This window comes from Oncorhynchus keta, unplaced genomic scaffold (genome assembly GCF_023373465.1).
Source record: "Oncorhynchus keta strain PuntledgeMale-10-30-2019 unplaced genomic scaffold, Oket_V2 Un_contig_24867_pilon_pilon, whole genome shotgun sequence".
In the NCBI taxonomy this organism is placed as follows: domain Eukaryota; kingdom Metazoa; phylum Chordata; class Actinopteri; order Salmoniformes; family Salmonidae; genus Oncorhynchus; species Oncorhynchus keta.
Window position 1 is genome coordinate 22501 of NW_026284140.1, and position 14694 is coordinate 37194.

Here is a 14694-nt window from a genome sequence, read left to right on the forward strand (position 1 = left end):
TGTGTCGTCTGTAGTTTTTCATGGCCAGACTGGATCCAAGTGTTCAGGAGGAAAGCGGTGAGCGTCACAGACACTCGTGTCCGCACCATGAACGAGGTTCTCACCTGCATCAAACTCATCAAGATGTATGCCTGGGAAACCTCCTTCGAGAAGAAAATCACCGGTGAGGAAGAGTAGGGTCACCACAGGGTGTAGGGAAGGCATCTAAAGAGGATACTGAAGGTGTTTATTGGCCAAATACCATTTCCTGATAATATAGTAATGTGTAGATCTGTATGAAAAAAACATTTTGAATCATTTTTAGTTCAAAGGTGTGTAGACATTCTATAGTCACTTTACATACTAGTATATTATTAGAGTTCTATAGTCACTGTACATACTAGTATATTATTAGAGTTCTATAGTCACTGTACATACTAGTATATTATTAGAGTTCTATATTATTAGAGTTCTATAGTCACTGTACATACTAGTATATTATTAGAGTTCTATAGTCACTGTACATACTAGTATAATATTAGAGTTCTATAGTCACTGTCTGTACATACTAGTATATTATTAGAGTTCTATATTATTAGAGTTCTATAGTCACTGTACATACTAGTATATTATTAGAGTTCTATAGTCACTGTACATACTAGTATAATATTAGAGTTCTATAGTCACTGTACATACTAGTATATTATTAGAGTTCTATATTATTAGAGTTCTAGTCACTGTACACACTAGTATATTATTAGAGTTCTATAGTCACTGTACATACTAGTATAGTATTAGAGTTCTATAGTCACTGTACATACTAGTATAGTATTAGAGTTCTATAGTCACTGTACACACTAGTATATTATTAGAGTTCTATAGTCACTGTACATACTAGTATATTATTAGAGTTCTATATTATTAGAGTTCTATAGTCACTGTACACACTAGTATATTATTAGAGTTCTAGAACATTTGGTATAAATCTTTACTAGAGTGTTGTTTACAGTGTACAGTGTGTCTGGATATAGTGCCATGTAAAGGGAATAGGGATCCATTTTGGACACATTCCATATCTTGCCGTCCTGTGTTTCCCCATCAGACATCAGGAAGAATGAGAAGCAGCTGCTGGAGATGGCTGGCTACATCCAGAGTATCAACTCCTCCATCACAACCATCATCCCCACCCTGGCAACCATCCTCACCTTCGTAGTCCACACCCTGCTGGGCCTGCCCCTCCGCTCCTCGGAAGTGAGTAGTATACCTAATACCTAGTCCTAATGCCTAGTCCTAATGCATAGTCCTAGTACCTAGTCTAATACCTAGTCCTAATACCTAGACCTAATACCTAGACCTAATACCTAGTCCTAATACCTAGACCTAGTCCTAATACCTAGTCCTAATACCTAGACCTAGTCCCTAATACCTAGACCTAATACCTTGTCCTAATACCTAGACCTAGTCCTAATACCTAGACCTAATACCTAGACCTAATACCTAGTCCCTAATACCTTGTCCTAATACCTAGTCCTAATACATAGTCCTAATATCTAGTCCTTATACCTAGACCTAATACCTAGTCCTAATACCTAGTCCTAATACCTAGTCCTAATGCCTAGACCTAATACCTAGTCCTAATACCTAGTCCTAATACCTAGTCATAATACCTAGTCCTAATACCTAGTCCTAATGCCTAGTCCTAATACCTAGTCCTAATACCTAGACCTAATACCTAGTCCTCATACCTAGACCTAGTCCTAATATCTAGTCCTAATACCTAGACCTAATACCTAGACCTATTCTTAATACCTAGTCCTAATGCCTAGTCCTAATACCTAGACCTAATACCTGGTCCTAATACCTAGACCTAATGCCTAGTCCTAATGCCTAGTCCTAATACCTAGACCTAATATCTGGTCTAATACCTAGACCTAATACCTGGTCCTAATACCTAGTCCTAATACCTAGACCTAATACCTGGTCCTAATACCTAGACCTAATACCTAATCCTAATACCTGGTCCTAATACCTAGACCTAATACCTAGTCCTAATACCTAGACCTAATACCTAGTCCTAATACCTAGACCTAATACCTAGTCCTAATACCTAGTCCTAATACCTAGTCCTAATACCTAGTCCTAATACCTAGTCCTAATACCTAGACCTAATACCTGGTCCTAATACCTAGACCTAATACCTAGTCCTAATACCTAGACCTAATACCTAGTCCTAATACCTAGTCCTAATACCTAGTCCTAATACCTAGTCCTAATACCTAGACCTAATACCTAGTCCTAATACCTAGTCCTAATACCTAGTCCTAATACCTGGTCCTAATACCTAGACCTAATACCTAGTCCTAATACCTAGTCCTAATACCTAGTCCTAATACCTAGTCCTAATACCTAGTCCTAATACCTAGTCCTAATAACTAGTCTAATCATACTGAGTAGTATGTCTACAGTCTGCAGTCAGCAGACAGTCTGCAGTCAGCTTTGAGTACAGTAGTACCTAATGAAAGGCTTTTAGCTTAGCAGGCTAACATAGTCAGCTATGACCAGTACCTAATGAAAGGCCTTTAGCTCAGCAGGCTAACATAGTCAGCTATAAATACAGTAGTACCTAATGAAAGGCCTTTAGCTCAGAGAGATAACCACCTTGTGGTGTGTACTGTACTGTAAAATCATGTCTCTTACTGTGTTTTTACCAGGCTGTTACCCTAATCGCCATCTTGTTTTTACCAGGCTGTTACCCTAATCGCCATCTTGTTTTTACCAGGCTTTTACCACAATCGCCATCTTTAACTCCATGCGGTTCTCCCTGGGGTTGCTGCCGTTCTCTGTCAAAGCCATAGCCGAGGGACTGGTATCGCTAGCCCGGCTAAAGGTGAGCCTCCTCTCCTTTAAAACATTATCAATCATCAACTTCATCCTCTTACTGTATATCATGAAGCACATGTGTCCTAAGCATTTCTGTTATCAGTCTCTTTGTAGCATGAAGATAAGCTCTGTGTGTGTGTGTGTGTGTGTGTGTGTGTGTGTGTGTGTGTGTGTGTGTGTGTGTGTGTGTGTGTGTGTGTGTGTGTGTGTGTGTGTGTGGGTTTGAATACTTTGTATGTGTGTAAATCTACATGTTTACATTTGTGATTATTTGTGTGTGTGTGTGTGTGTGCCTGCGTGTGTGTGTGTGCCTGCATGTGTGCCTGGGGGTGGGGGGTGGATGTGTTTGTGTGTGTGTGTGTGCCTGCTTGTGTGTGTGTGTGGGGGGTTTATGTATGTGTGTGTGTGTGCGTGTCCACTCTGTGTGTGTGTGGGGGGTTGTGTATGGGTGTGTGCGTGTGTGTGCGTGTCCACTCTCTTGTGTGTGTGTGTGTGTGTGTGTGTGGGGGGGTTGTGTATGTGTGTGTGCGTGCGTGTGCGTGTCCACTCTCTGTGTGTGTGTAGAAACTGCTGATGACACAGAACCCAGACTCGTACCTGGTCCAGAGACACGGGTCCTCTTCGGCCCTGGTCATGGAGAAGGCAACATTCACCTGGGCCGGGCCTGAAGGACAGACAACCACTACGGCACCAGGCACCACAGCCTCTCTGAAGGGAGGGAAGGTGGAACCACAGGGCCAGAACGGGACTCACACACCGGGCAAGACCGAGGCCAAGCCCACCCTGAGAAACATCTCCTTCAACCTGCCTAAGGTAGGTGCTGGTTGGGGTTAGATAGGGCTTATGATTGGGTGAGGTGGGGTCTGGGTTAGATAGGGCTTTTGATTGGGTGAGATGGGGTGAGTGGGGTCTGGGTTAGATAGGGCTTTTGATTGGGTTAGATGGGGTGAGTGGGGTCTGGGTTAGATAGGGCTTTTGATTGGGTTAGATGGGGTGAGTGGGGTCTGGGTTAGATAATGCTTTTGATTGGGTGAGATGGGGTGAGTGGGGTCTGGGTTAGGTGAGGTAAGCAGGGGTCAGAGTTAGATGAGGTAAGCAGGGGTCAGAGTTAGATGAGGTAAGCAGGGGTCAGAGTTAGATGAGGTAAGCAGGGGTCAGAGTTAGATGAGGTAAGCAGGGGTCAGAGTTAGATGAGGTAAGCAGGGGTCAGAGTTAGATGAGGTAAGCAGGGGTCAGAGTTAGATGAGGTAAGCAGGGGTCAGAGTTAGATGAGGTAAGCAGGGTCGGAGTTAGATTAGGTAAGCAGGGGTCGGTGTTAGATGAGGTAAGCAGGGGTCAGAGTTAGATCAGGTAAGCAGGGGTCAGAGTTAGATGAGGTAAGCAGGGGTCAGAGTTAGATGAGGTAAGCAGGGGTCAGAGTTAGATGAGGTAAGCAGGGGTCAGAGTTAGATGAGGTAAGCAGGGGTCAGAGTTAGATGAGGTAAGCAGGGGTCGGAGTTAGATTAGGTAAGCAGGGGTCGGAGTTAGATGAGGTAAGCAGGGGTCGGAGTTAGATGAGGTAAGCAGGGTCGGAGTTAGATGAGGTAAGCAGGGGTCAGAGATAGATGAGGTAAGCAGGGGTCAGAGTTAGATGAGGTAAGCAGGGGTCAGAGTTAGATGAGGTAAGCAGGGGTCAGAGTTAGATGAGGTAAGCAGGGGTCAGAGTTAGATGAGGTAAGCAGGGGTCAGAGTTAGATGAGGTAAGCAGGGGTCAGAGTTAGATGAGGTAAGCAGGGGTCAGAGTTAGATGAGGTAAGCAGGGGTCAGAGTTAGATGAGGTAAGCAGGGGTCAGAGTTAGATGAGGTAAGCAGGGGTCAGAGTTAGATGAGGTAAGCAGGGGTCGGAGTTAGATGAGGTAAGCAGGGGTCAGAGTTAGATGAGGTAAGCAGGGGTCGGAGTTAGATGAGGTAAGCAGGGGTCGGAGTTAGATGAGGTAAGCAGGGGTCGGAGTTAGATGAGGTAAGCAGGGGTCGGAGTTAGATGAGGTAAGCAGGGGTCAGAGTTAGATGAGGTAAGCAGGGGTCAGAGTTAGATGAGGTAAGCAGGGGTCGGAGTTAGATGAGGTAAGCAGGGGTCGGAGTTAGATGAGGTAAGCAGGGGTCAGAGTTAGATGAGGTAAGCAGGGGTCGGAGTTATGTGATTGATTATTGATGACTGTTTGCCTTTGTAGGGAAACCTGCTTGGTATCTGTGGCAACGTGGGAAGTGGGAAGACATCGCTGATATCGAGCATCTTAGAACAGGTTTGTTACCATTTATCAGTTAAATGTTCACGACTACAAACAATACATTCCAACATAGAATAAATGCATCACTGTGACTGAAAATGGCCAGACATGGTCAAATGAATGGTCTCATCCAAAAGATTCTTCCAGAAAGTGTATGAAGTAATGTTTTGTGTTGCGTGATATGTTCCCCAGATGCACCTGCAGCATGGTTCAGTGACAGCAGACGGAGAGTTTGCCTACGTTTCCCAGCAGGCCTGGATCTTCCACGGTACGGTCCAAGACAATATCTTGATGGGGGAACCCTTCAACCAGACCAGGTAATGTTACTGTGGTCTGTTCTCCTTTACTTTACCTGGCCAGGTAATGTTACTGTGGTCTGTTCTCCTTTACTTTACCTGGCCAGGTAATGTTACTGTGGTCTGTTCTCCTTTACTTTACCTGGCCAGGTAATGTTACTATGGTCTGTTCTCCTTTACTTTACCTGGCCAGGTAATGTTACTATGGTCTGTTCTCCTTTACTTTACCTGGCCAGGTAATGTTACTGTGGTCTGTTCTCCTTTACTTTACCTGGCCAGGTAATGTTACTATGGTCTGTTCTCCTTTACTTTACCTGGTCATGTAATGTTACTGTTCTCCTTTACTTTACCTGGCCAGGTAATGTTACTGTTCTCCTTTACTTTACCTGGCCAGGTAATGTTACTATGGTCTGTTCTCCTTTACTTTACCTGGCCAGGTAATGTTACTATGTTCTGTTTTCCTTTACTTTACCTGGCCAGGTAATGTTACTGTGGTCTGTTCTCCTTTACTTTACCTGGTCAGGTATTGTTACTATGGTCTGTTCTACTTTACTTTACCTGGTCAGGTAATGTTACTATGGTCTGTTCTCCTTTACTTTACCTGGTCAGGTATTGTTACTATGGTCTGTTCTCCTTTACTTTACCTGGTCAGGTATTGTTACTATGGTCTGTTCTCCTTTACTTTACCTGGTCAGGTAATGTTACTATGGTCTGTCCTCCTTTACTTTACCTGGTCAGGTAATGTTACTATGGTCTGTTCTCCTTTACTTTACCTGGTCAGGTATTGTTACTATGGTCTGTTCTCCTTTACTTTACCTGGTCAGGTAATGTTACTATGGTCTGTTCTCCTTTACTTTACCTGGCCAGGTAATGTTACTGTGGTCTGTTCTCCTTTACTTTACCTGGTCAGGTATTGTTACTATGGTCTGTTCTCCTTTTACTTTACCTGGTCAGGTAATGTTACTATGGTCTGTTCTCCTTTACTTTACCTGGCCAGGTATTGTTACTATGGTCTGTTCTCCTTACTTTACCTGGTCAGGTATTGTTACTATGGTCTGTTCTACTTTACTTTACCTGGTCAGGTAATGTTACTATGGTCTGTCCTCTTTACTTTACCTGGTCAGGTAATGTTACTATGGTCTGTTCTCCTTTACTTTACCTGGTCAGGTAATGTTACTATGGTCTGTTCTCCTTTACCTGGCCAGGTAATGTTACTGTGGTCTGTTCTCCTTACTTTACCTGGTCAGGTATTGTTACTATGGTCTGTTCTCCTTTACTTTACCTGGTCAGGTAATGTTACTATGGTCTGTTCTCCTTTACTTTACCTGGCCAGGTAATGTTACTATGGTCTGTTCTCCTTTACTTTACCTGGCCAGGTAATGTTACTATGGTCTGTTCTCCTTTACTTTACCTGGCCAGGTAATGTTACTGTGGTCTGTTCTCCTTTACTTTACCTGGCCAGGTAATGTTACTATGGTCTGTTCTCCTTTACTTTACCTGGTCAGGTAATGTTACTGTTCTCCTTTACTTTACCTGGCCAGGTAATGTTACTGTTCTCCTTTACTTTACCTGGCCAGGTAATGTTACTATGGTCTGTTCTCCTTTACTTTACCTGGTCAGGTAATGTTACTATGGTCTGTTCTCCTTTACTTTACCTGGTCAGGTAATGTTACTGTGGTCTGTTCTCCTTTACTTTACCTGGCCAGGTAATATTACTATGGTCTGTTCTCCTTTACTTTACCTGGTCAGGTAATGTTACTATGGTCTGTTCTCCTTTACTTTACCTGGTCAGGTAATGTTACTATGGTCTGTTCTCCTTACTTTACCTGGTCAGGTAATGTTACTATGGTCTGTTCTCCTTTACTTTACCTGGCCAGGTAATGTTACTGTGGTCTGTTCTCCTTTACTTTACCTGGTCAGGTATTGTTACTATGGTCTGTTCTACTTTACTTTACCTGGTCAGGTAATGTTACTATGGTCTGTTCTCCTTTACTTTACCTGGTCAGGGTAATGTTACTGTGGTCTTTTCTCCTTTACTTTACCTGGCCAGGTAATGTTACTGTGGTCTGTTCTCCTTTACTTTACCTGGTCAGGTATTGTTACTATGGTCTGTTCTACTTTACTTTACCTGGTCAGGTAATGTTACTATGGTCTGTTCTCCTTTACTTTACCTGGTCAGGTATTGTTACTATGGTCTGTTCTCCTTTACTTTACCTGGTCAGGTATTGTTACTGTGGTCTGTTCTCCTTTACTTTACCTGGTCAGGTAATGTTACTGTGGTCTGTTCTCCTTTACTTTACCTGGTCAGGTAATGTTACTGTGGTCTGTTCTCCTTTACTTTACCTGGTCAGGTAATGTTACTGTGGTCTGTTCTCCTTTACTTTACCTGGTCAGGTAATGTTACTGTGGTCTGTTCTCCTTTACTTTACCTGGCCAGGTAATATTACTATGGTCTGTTCTCCTTTACTTTACCTGGTCAGGTAATGTTACTGTTCTCCTTTACTTTACCTGGTCAGGTAATGTTACTGTGGTCTGTTCTCCTTTACTTTACCTGGTCAGGTAATGTTACTATGGTCTGTTCTCCTTTACTTTACCTGGTCAGGTAATGTTACTGTGGTCTGTTCTCCTTTACTTTACCTGGCCAGGTAATGTTACTATGGTCTGTTCTCCTTTACTTTACCTGGCCAGGTAATGTTCTCCTTACTTTACTGTCAGGTAATGTTACTGTTCTCCTTTACTTTACCTGGTCAGGTAATATTACTATGGTCTGTTCTCCTTTACTTTACCTGGTCAGGTAATGTTACTGTGGTCTGTTCTCCTTTACTTTACCTGGTCAGGTAATGTTACTATGGTCTGTTTCCTTTACTTTACCTGGTCAGGTAATGTTACTGTGGTCTGTTCTCCTTTACTTTACCTGGTCAGGTAATATTACTATGGTCTGTTCTCCTTTACTTTACCTGGCCAGGTAATGTTACTGTTCTCCTTTACTTTACCTGGCCAGGTAATATTACTATGGTCTGTTCTCCTTTACTTTACCTGGTCAGGTAATGTTACTGTGGTCTGTTCTCCTTTACTTTACCTGGTCAGGTAATGTTACTATGGTCTGTTCTCCTTTACTTTACCTGGTCAGGTAATGTTACTATGGTCTGTTCTCCTTTACTTTACCTGGCCAGGTAATGTTACTGTGGTCTGTTCTCCTTTACTTTACCTGGTCAGGTAATGTTACTGTGGTCTGTTCTCTTACTTTACCTGGTCAGGTAATGTTACTATGGTCTGTTCTCCTTTACCTGGCCAGGTAATGTTACTGTGGTCTGTTCTCCTTTACTTTACCTGGCCAGGTAATGTTACTGTTCTCCTTTACTTTACCTGGTCAGGTAATGTTACTATGGTCTGTTCTACTTTACCTGGTCAGGTAATGTTACTGTGGTCTGTCCTCCTTTACTTTACCTGGTCAGTAATGTTACTGTGGTCTGTTCTCCTTTATTACCTGGTCAGGTAATGTTACTGTGGTTCTCCTTTACTTTACCTGGTCAGGTAATGTTACTATGGTCTGTTCTCCTTTACTTTACCTGGTCAGGTAATGTTACTGTGGTCTGTTCTCCTTTACTTTACCTGGTCAGGTAATGTTACTGTGGTCTGTTCTCCTTTACTTTACCTGGCCAGGTAATGTTACTATGGTCTGTTCTCCTTTACTTTACCTGGTCAGGTAATGTTACTGTGGTCTGTTCTCCTTTACTTTACCTGGTCAGGTAATGTTACTATGGTCTGTTCTCCTTTACCTGGCCAGGTAATGTTACTGTGGTCTGTTCTCCTTTACTTTACCTGGCCAGGTAATGTTACTATGGTCTGTTCTCCTTTACTTTACCTGGTCAGGTAATGTTACTGTGGTCTGTTCTCCTTTACTTTACCTGGTCAGGTAATGTTACTGTGGTCTGTTCTCCTTTACTTTACCTGGTCAGGTAATGTTACTATGGTCTGTTCTCCTTTACTTTACCTGGTCAGGTAATGTTACTGTGGTCTGTTCTCCTTTACTTTACCTGGTCAGGTAATGTTACTGTGGTCTGTTCTCCTTTACTTTACCTGGCCAGGTAATGTTACTATGGTCTGTTCTCCTTTACTTTACCTGGTCTGTTCTCCTTTACTTTACCTTGTCAGGGTTACTGTGGTCTGTACTTTACTTTACCTGGTTAATGTTACTGTGGTCTGTTCTCCTTTACTTTACCTGGCCAGGTAATGTTACTATGGTCTGTTCTCCTTTACTTTACCTGGTCAGGTAATGTTACTGTGGTCTGTTCTCCTTTACTTTACCTGGTCAGGTAATGTTACTATGGTCTGTTCTCCTTTACCTGGCCAGGTAATGTTACTGTGGTCTGTTCTCCTTTACTTTACCTGGCCAGGTAATGTTACTATGGTCTGTTCTCCTTTACTTTACCTGGTCAGGTAATGTTACTGTGGTCTGTTCTCCTTTACTTTACCTGGCCAGGTAATGTTACTGTGGTCTGTTCTCCTTTACCTGGCCAGGTCATGTTACTGTGGTCTGTTCTCCTTTACTTTACCTGGCCAGGTAATGTTACTATGGTCTGTTCTCCTTTACTTTACCTGGTCAGGTAATGTTACTGTGGTCTGTTCTCCTTTACCTGGCCAGGTCATGTTACTGTGGTCTGTTCTCCTTTACTTTACCTGGCCAGGTAATGTTACTATGGTCTGTTCTCCTTTACTTTACCTGGTCAGGTAATGTTACTGCGGTCTGTTCTCCTTTACTTTACCTGGCCAGGTAATATTACTATGGTCTGTTCTCCTTTACTTTACCTGGTCAGGTAATGTTACTGTGGTCTGTTCTCCTTTACTTTACCTGGTCAGGTAATGTTACTATGGTCTGTTCTCCTTTACTTTACCTGGTCAGGTAATGTTACTGTGGTCTGTTCTCCTTTACTTTACCTGGTCAGGTAATGTTACTATGGTCTGTTCTCCTTTACTTTACCTGGTCAGGTAATGTTACTATGGTCTGTTCTCCTTTACTTTACCTGGTCAGGTAATGTTACTGTGGTCTGTTGTTCTACCTGGTCAGGTAATGTTACTATGGTCTGTTCTTTACCTGGCCAGGTAATGTTACTATGGTCTGTTCTCCTTTACTTTACCTGGCCAGGTAATATTACTATGGTCTGTTCTCCTTTACTTTACCTGGTCAGGTAATGTTACTGTGGTCTGTTCTCTTACTTTACCTGGTCAGGTAATGTTACTATGGTCTGTTCTCCTTTACTTTACCTGGTCAGGTAATGTTACTGTGGTCTGTTCTCCTTTACTTTACCTGGTCAGGTAATGTTACTATGGTCTGTTCTCCTTTAATTTACCTGGTCAGGTAATGTTACTATGGTCTGTTCTCCTTTACTTTACCTGGTCAGGTAATGTTACTATGGTCTGTTGTCCTTTACTTTACCTGGTCAGGTAATGTTACTATGGTCTGTTCTCCTTTACCTGGCCAGGTAATGTTACTGTGGTCTGTTCTCCTTTACTTTACCTGGCCAGGTTATGTTACTGTGGTCTGTTCTCCTTTACTTTACCTGGCCAGGTAATGTTACTGTGTTCTGTTCTCCTTTACCTTGCCAGGTAATGTTACTGTGGTCTGTTCTCCTTTACTTTACCTGGCCAGGTAATGTTACTGTGTTCTGTTCTCCTTTACCTTGCCAGGTAATGTTACTGTGGTCTGTTCTCCTTTACTTTACCTGGCCAGGTTATGTTACTGTGGTCTGTTCTCCTTTACTTTACCTGGTCAGGTAATGTTACTGTTGCTGTTCTCCTTTACTTTACCTGGTCAGGTAATGTTACTGTTACTGTTCTCCTTTACTTTACCTGGTCAGGTAATGTTACTGTGGTCTGTTCTCCTTTACTTTACCTGGTCAGGTAATGTTACTATGGTCTGTTCTCCTTTACTTTACCTGGTCAGGTAATGTTACTGTGTTCTGTTCTCCTTTACTTTACCTGGCTAGGTAATGTTACTGTGGTCTGTTCTCTTACTTTACCTTGTCAGGTAATGTTACTGTGGTCTGTACTCCTTTACTTTACCTGGTCAGGTAATGTTACTGTGGTCTGTACTCCTTTACTTTACCTGGCCAGGTAATGTTACTGTGGTCGGTTCTCCTTTACTTTACCTGGTCAGGTAATGTTACTGTGGTCTGTTCTCCTTTACTTTACCTGGTCAGGTAATGTTACTGTGGTCTGTTCTCCTGTACCTGGCTAGGTAATGTTACTGTTCTCCTTTACTTTACCTGGTCAGGTAACTGTGGTCTGTTCTCCTGTACCTGGCTAGGTAATGTTACTGTTCTCCTTACTTTACCTGGTCAGGTAATGTTACTGTGGGTTCTCCTGTACCTGGCTAGGTAATGTTACTGTTCTTTACTTTACCTGGTCAGGTAATGTTACTATGGTCTGTTCTCCTTTACTTTACCTGGTCTGTAATGTTACTGTGGTCTGTCCTCTTACTTTACCTGGCCAGGTAATGTTACTGTTCTCCTTTACTTTACCTGGTCAGGTAATGTTACTGTGGTCTGTTCTCCTTTACTTTACCTGGCTAGGTAATGTTACTATGGTCTGTTCTCCTTTACTTTACCTGGTCAGGTAATGTTACTGTGGTCTGTCCTCCTTTACTTTACCTGGCTAGGTAATGTTACTGTTCTCTACTTTACCTGGTCAGGTAATGTTACTGTGGTCTGTTCTCCTTACTTTACCTGGTCAGGTAATGTTACTGTGGTCTGTCCTCCTTTACTTTACCTGGCCAGGTAATGTTACTGTGGTCTGTTCTCCTTTTACCTGGTCAGGTAATGTAACTGTGGTCTGTTCTCCTTACTTTACCTGGTCAGGTAATGTTACTGTGGTCTGTTCTCCTTTTTTACCTGGCCAGGTAATGTTACTGTGGTCTGTTCTCCTTTACTTTACCTGGTCAGGTAATGTTACTGTGGTCTGTTCTCTCTTTACTTTACCTGGTCAGGTAATGTTACTGTGGTCTGTCCTCCTTTACTTTACCTGGCCAGGTAATGTTACTGTGGTCTGTTCTCCTTTACTTTACCTGGCCAGGTAATGTTACTGTGGTCTGTCCTCCTTTACTTTACCTGGTCAGGTAATGTTACTGTGGTCTGTCCTCCTTTACTTTACCTGGTCAGGTAATGTTACTGTGGTCTGTTCTCCTTTACTTTACCTGGCCAGGTAATGTTACTGTGGTCTGTTCTCCTTTACTTTACCTGGCCAGGTAATGTTACTGTGGTCTGTTCTCCTTTACTTTACCTGGCCAGGTAATGTTACTGTGGTCTGTTCTCCTTTACTTTACCTGGCCAGGTAATGTTACTGTGGTCTGTTCTCCTTACTTTACCTGGCCAGGTAATGTTACTGTGGTCTGTCCTCCTTTACCTGGCCAGGTAATGTAACTGTGGTCTGTTCTCCTTTACTTTACCTGGCCAGGTAATGTTACTGTGGTCTGTTCTCCTTTACTTTACCTGGCCAGGTAATGTAACTGTGGTCTGTTCTCCTTTACTTTACCTGGCCAGGTAATGTAACTGTGGTCTGTTCTCCTTTACTTTACCTGGCCAGGTAATGTAACTGTGGTCTGTCCTCCTTTACTTTACCTGGTCAGGTAATGTTACTGTGGTCTGTCCTCCTTTACTTTACCTGGTCAGGTAATGTTACTGTGGTCTGTCCTCCTTTACTTTACCTGGCCAGGTAATGTTACTATGGTCTGTTCTCCTTACTTTACCTGGCCAGGTAATGTTACTGTTCCCCTTTTACTTTACCTGGCCAGGTAATGTTACTATGGTCTGTTCTCCTTTACTTTACCTGGCCAGGTAATGTTACTGTGGTCTGTTCTCCTTTACTTTACCTGGCCAGGTAATGTTACTGTGGTCTGTTCTCCTTTACTTTACCTGGCCAGGTAATGTTACTATGGTCTGTTCTCCTTTACTTTACCTGGCCAGGTAATGTTACTTTTCTCCTTTACTTTACCTGGCCAGGTAATGTTACTATGGTCTGTTCTCCTTTACTTTACCTGGCCAGGTAATGTTACTGTTCTCCTTTACTTTACCTGGCCAGGTAATGTTACTATGGTCTGTTCTCCTTTACTTTACCTGGCCAGGTAATGTTACTGTTCTCCTTTACTTTACCTGGCCAGGTAATGTTACTGTTCTCCTTTACTTTACCTGGCCAGGTAATGTTACTATGGTCTGTTCTCCTTTACTTTACCTGGCCAGGTAATGTTACTGTTCTCCTTTACTTTACCTGGCCAGGTAATGTTACTGTTCTCCTTTACTTTACCTGGCCAGGTAATGTTACTGTTCTCCTTTACTTTACCTGGCCAGGTAATGTTACTGTTCTCCTTTACTTTACCTGGCCAGGTAATGTTACTATGGTCTGTTCTCCTTTACCTGGCCAGGTAATGTTACTATGGTCTGTTCTCCTTTACTTTACCTGGCCAGGTAATGTTACTATGATCTGTTCTCCTTTACCTGGCCAGGTAATGTTACTGTTCTCCTTTACTTTACCTGGCCAGGTAATGTTACTATGGTCTGTTCTCCTTACCTGGCCAGGTAGTGTTACTGTTCTCCTTTACTTTACCTGGCCAGGTAATGTTACTATGGTCTGTTCTCCTTTACCTGGCCAGGTAATGTTACTGTGGTCTGTTCTCCTTTTACTTTACCTGGCCAGGTAATGTTACTATGGTCTGTTCTCCTTTACTTTACCTGGTCAGGTAATGTTACTGTGGTCTGTTCTCCTTTACTTTACCTGGCCAGGTAATGTTACTGTGGTCTGTTCTCCTTTACCTGGCCAGGTCATGTTACTGTGGTCTGTTCTCCTTACTTTACCTGGCCAGGTAATGTTACTATGGTCTGTTCTCCTTTACTTTACCTGGTCAGGTAATGTTACTGTGGTCTGTTCTCCTTTACCTGGCCAGGTCATGTTACTGTGGTCTGTTCTCCTTTACTTTACCTGGCCAGGTAATGTTACTATGGTCTGTTCTCCCTTTACCTGGTCAGGTAATGTTACTGTGGTCTGTTCTCCTTTACTTTACCTGGCCAGGTAATATTACTATGGTCTGTTCTCCTTTACTTTACCTGGTCAGGTAATGTTACTGTGGTCTGTTCTCCTTTACTTTACCTGGTCAGGTAATGTTACTATGGTCTGTTCTCCTTTACTTTACCTGGCCAGGTAATGTTACTGTTCTCCTTTACTTTACCTGGTCAGGTAATGTTACTATGGTCTGTTCTCCTTTACTTTACCTGGTCAGGTAA

General features: G+C 42.8%; 1 pseudogene; it reads left to right on the plus strand.

Annotated features, from left to right (window-relative positions):
* Positions 1-5563, plus strand: part of LOC127922177 (ATP-binding cassette sub-family C member 12-like) — a 23908-nt pseudogene extending 18345 nt beyond the window's left edge.
* Positions 5564-14694: the final 9131 nt, after the last annotated feature.